The 5,097-nt window shown below is 45.8% G+C and overlaps 1 long non-coding RNA gene across 1 annotated transcript; it reads right to left on the bottom strand.

Annotated features, from left to right (window-relative positions):
- Window positions 1-382: 382 nt before the first annotated feature.
- On the bottom strand, window positions 383-4,680 carry LOC120638309. The gene is made up of 2 exons (XR_005659893.1): window positions 4,503-4,680; window positions 383-656 (listed from the first exon to the last, which is right to left on the bottom strand). It is a non-coding gene; the product is annotated as an uncharacterized LOC120638309 (long non-coding RNA).
- Between the last annotated feature and the right edge of the window lie 417 nt (window positions 4,681-5,097).

Below are 5,097 nucleotides of genomic sequence, written 5' to 3'. Positions count from 1 at the left end.
CTAAATGCTATTGAGGGAGTGAATGACAGATCGATTTTCTAAATCACTGGATGGGGGCAGGAAGTACCAGAGAAACTCTAGCTGGGAAGCATACCATAGAAGAGAGCTGAATGTCGGGAAGCGTTTGACAAATATTCTCGGAGGAAAGTCCTGGTGTGGGCTACCAGGAAATGGAATGGGGACTCACGGTTAGGGAAACCCCAAGGGACTTTTGCAGTATCTACAAAACGTGGTCTGCCACCTTCTGGGGTATGTGCCAGGGCTTGACAATCCCTGTCTTAGGCACAAGGAAGATTTGGCTCATTGAAAGACAGCAAATCATTCATACGAAACACGACAATCAGACCTTAATAATGGTGGGCATTGAGATAGGTGCACATCCTGCCAGTTGGTGAAATTCACCATTTATCCAGACTTTCAGTTTCTCGTCGCTTTGTGTTCCAGGGAAGAAAATATATATACACGTATATTTATAAATTATTCATTGAAGTGCATCGGAAGTGTTTTCGGAGGTGCTCGGATTGTGTCAAAATCCTTTTGGAAGATGTTTTGACAGAGTGGCAGAGAAGCCATTTTCAGCGGTTAAGATTTTAGTCTCAGAGGAGATAGAAAATTACCCAGGAAGTCGGGTCATTAGCATTTTCTTTGTCCTGGTTCTGAAAGAAAAAAAAAAAATCTTTGAGAGATTGCAAACACTTCAGATGGGAAGGATTGCAAAATCTGGGAGGAGTGGCTTTATTGTATCACATTTTGGAAAGGGATTTAAGTGTGTGTTCATATTATAATGAAACTGAAACCACACTAGGGGAGGTAGGGAATTTTGCAAAAATGTGCAGGACAATTGATTATTTAACCCAGCATGACAAATGTTTGAGGTGATAAACAAGGGGAAGAGAGAGAGAGGTAAAATCTCACTGCTTTATTACTCATCAGTAAAAATGCAATGTCAAGACAGGAAACAACACATTACATAATTTCAAACAATGAGTTTTATTCGGATGAGGAGCTCCCCCAAACCAGTGACTCTTTGGCTTTCTGCAACTCATCTACAAACCAAACAAAACGTGGACTGAGCACAAAAGGCCATCAGGAGGGGGAAAAAAATGTTAAAAATCCAGGATGAGTAATCAGGTCACGAGCAAAACCCCACACTGAATGTTTTCATCTTTCCAAAAAAAAAAAAAAAGTAAGCATAAAAACCAGTAACAGATTGCACTTTTCCCCAGATCAAACACAAGATGAGATCAAACACAAGATGGGATGTCCAACACAAACTGCCTTTTCAGACCCTGTCATGACTTGGAGCGCTCAGAACTTCGAACCAGCGGTTAGAACAGTGCTTGGCACATAATAAGCGCCTTACCAAATATCATCATCATTGGTTCACACGGACAGATCAATTAACAGCATTTAACGAACTCTTAACTGTTCAGGGCAACGAGCCAAGTGTTTGGGAGACCATAGTACAACGGAGGTGATGGACACATTCCCTGCCCAAAGCGAGTATATGGTCTAGAGGGGGAAGAAGAAGTTGAAGAAGTGGGATTTGAACTCATGCCTTCATTTGGAGACCAGAAGCCCCAGGAAGGGGCAATTACAACTCGAGTCCGGCGCCTTATAGGTCACTTGACCAAAGATAGGTTTTGGTGATGGGTTTTAGTGACTTCGAACACGAGTTTTCTCGGAGAAGCTTACTTTTTTCAGGGTGTTGAAACATCCGTGTAAATTAAGCAGACAACTACAGTAGTAAAAAACAGTCAACTCCAGCTATCAGTTGACATTTAAAATCAGCAAACTGACAGCTCCGGAGTAAAAATAGACACAGCCTGCCAGTTTTTATTTTTTTAAAACCGATCGTGATATCTTTCTTCTATTTTTAGTCTCGTGTTCTGGAGATCAAATTCCGCCGGCAAGGACCTGCAGGTGAGCCAGTAGGAGGTTTTTCATGTTCCTAGTGTCAGTTTCCTAGATTCTTTAGCTGGTTTGCTTTGAAAGGACGTTCTGGGCTGAAACTGGCTTGGAGTGGAAACCTAATTGTGAAAAGTTAAATGCGCGACACGGTTCTGCTTTGGAGAGATTCTCCAGTTCCTCCTCTGGTCCGTGGGCGAATCGCAATTACCCCGATAGGCACTGGGTGCCCGGTAATGTGGAAATCAGCAGGACACGATGGAAAGAGCTCGGGCCTGGGAGTCAGAGGTACTGAGTTCTAATCCCGCCTCTGCCAACTGTGTGACTGTGGACAAACTACAGACTCTCGGGGCCTCGGTTTCCTCATCTGTAAAATGAAGATTAAATATTTGTTTCCCCCCTACTTAGACTTCGAGCCCCACGTGGAGAGGGAAAGGTGCCCCATCTGATGATCTTGTCTCTACCCCAGAGCTTAGTACGGTGTTTGGCACCTAGTGATCTGTAACAATGCCTGTTATTATCATTGTCATTCGACATGCTGAAGCAGAGGAAGAGGACACGGAGGGGAGCATAAGCTTTGTCCCTGGTTGAGCGTTATTAGCACAGAGTGCTCTGCTCGGCTCCCATGAGCCCAGTTCCCCAAGGAGCACAGAAACAGCATGGCCTGGTCAAAAGAGCAATAATAATAATGATAACGGTATTTGTTAATGATAATAATGGCATTTATTAAGCACTTACTATGTGCAAAGCACTGTTCTAAGCACTGGGAGGGATTCAAGGTGATTAGGTTGTCCCATGTGGGGCTCACAGTCTTCATCCCCATTTTACAGATGAGGGAACTGAGGCACAGAGAAGTGAAGCGACTTGCCCAAAGTCACACAGTTGACAAGCGGCGGAGCCTGGATTAGAACCCATGAGCTCTGACTCCCAAGACCACTGAGCCAAGCTGCTCCCACAGTAAGTTAAGCACTTACTATGTGTCAAGCACTGTACTAAGCACTGGGGTAGACAAGCTAATCAGGTTGGACACAGTCCCTGTCTCATAGGGGGCTCACATTCTTAATCCCCATTTTACAGATGAGCAAACTGGGGCACAGAGAAGTGACTCACTCAAGGTCCCTCACTCAAGTGGAGGACCAGGGATTAGAATCCAGGTCCTTATGACTCCCAGGCCCGGTTTCTATCCATTAGACCATCCCGCTTCCCCCAAGAGCACAAAATGGGAACCATCCCGGTTCTGCCCCTGACCATCTCCATGAACTTGGGAGAGTCACTTAGATCCTCTGTGCCTCAGTTTCCTCAGCTCCCAGAACTGTGAACACCATGTGGGATAGAGATTGTGTCTAATCTGATTACTCTGTACCGACCAATTCCCAGAGCTGCCGCTCTGACTTGCTCCCTTCATTCATCCTCCCTCCCATCCCCAAGGCACCTATGTATATATCTGTCATTTATTTGTTCATTTATAAATTTACTTATTTATGTATATTAACGTCTGTCTCCCCCTCTAGACCGCGAGCTCGTTGTGGGCAGGGGCTGTGTCTGTCTGGCTCAGTGGAAAGAGCCCGGGCTTAGGAGTCAGAGGTCATGGGTTCTAATCCCGGCTCTGCCCCCCGTCAGCTGTGTGACCTTGGGCAAGTCACTTCACTTCTCGGTGCCTCAGTTACCTCATCTGTAAAATCGGGATTAGGACTGTGAGCCTCACGTGGGACAACCTCATTACCCTCTATCTACCCCAGCGCTCAGAACAGTGCTTGGCACATAGTAAGCGCTTAACAGATACCAACATTATCATTATTATTATTATTATTACACCTTTCTCTCTCAAGCGCTTTAGTACAGTATTTTGCACAGAATAAGGTCTCAATAAATATGATTGAGTGAATGAATGCATGACACATAGTAAGCGTTGATCAAATTCAACTTGTATTATCATTACCAGTATCATCATTATTGTATTAGTGTATCATCATTATCATTTCCGGTAGCACCCTCAGGAAAATGATTACATAATAACAATCATAATAGTATTCGTAAAGCGCTCCCTATGTGTCAAGCACTGTTTTAAGCACCGGGGTAGATACAAGGTAATCATGTTGGACACAGTCCCTGTTCCACTTGGAGCTCCCAGTCTTAATCCCCATTTAACAGATGAGGTAACTGAGGCACAGAGAAATTAAGATCACACAGAAGACAAGTGGTAGAGCCGGGATTAGAATCCCGGTCCTTCTGTTTCCCGGGCCCGTGCCCTACCCACTAGGCCATGCCGCTTCCCATATCATGGAGGGGATAAGAGCAGGAGGGTGATGCCTAAGGAGGGAGAGGGAGTTATTACAATTCTAATCATTATTATTATTACTATTGTTATAATTCTAATCATCATTATTATTACTATTACGGTATTTTTTGAGAACCAAAGCGCTGAGGAAGATAGACAACAATCAGATCAAACCCACTCTCTGTTTCCAATGCCGCTCACAGTCTAAGAGGGAGGGGGAACAGGAATCCGATCCCCATTTTACATTTGGGGAAACTGAGGCCCAGAGCGGTTAAGCGATTGGAACAATCAGCAGAGGGGCAGTTCCCCGGCAAACCTGGCATCGCTCTCTCCCTCCAGAAAGGCCGACAGCTTCCACAGGGCCCTGGGCTGGGGGCGTGATCTGGTAGGCGGCGAGGCCCCATTTCAGCTCTCTAGGAAGTTAGGGAAAAGCTCCAGGACAAAGAAAGCCACTTGCTGGCCGAGCGCTTGAACTGCCCAAGGCATTAGGGAGTCTCCTGGCTTTGGGAAAGACCGGGAAGGAGTCCAGGTCATCTCACCCGGAACGGTGAGATGGGTCATCAACCCTGGAACGGGTTGGAGTCCACGTCCTGACTCTGGCCTGGAACTCCCTCCCTCCTCTTATCTGAGCGACAGTCACTCTCTCCCCCGCTTCAAAGCCTTGTTGAGCACATCTCTTCCAAGAGGCCTCCCCTGACTAAGTCCTCCTTTCCTCTTCTTCCACTCCCTCCTTTGTCATCCCGACTTGCTCCCTTTATTCGTCCCCCTTCCCAGCCCACAGCAATTATGTTCATTTCTGAAGTGTATTCATTTATATGAATATGTGTCTCCCCCTCTAGACCGTGAGCTCATTGTAGGCAGAGAACATATCTGTTCGTTGTTATATGGTACTCTCCCAAGCGCTTAGTACA

Source organism: Ornithorhynchus anatinus, chromosome 4 (genome assembly GCF_004115215.2).
Source record: "Ornithorhynchus anatinus isolate Pmale09 chromosome 4, mOrnAna1.pri.v4, whole genome shotgun sequence".
Taxonomy (NCBI): Eukaryota; Metazoa; Chordata; class Mammalia; order Monotremata; family Ornithorhynchidae; genus Ornithorhynchus; species Ornithorhynchus anatinus.
This window is presented reverse-complemented; position numbering and strand designations above follow the sequence as displayed.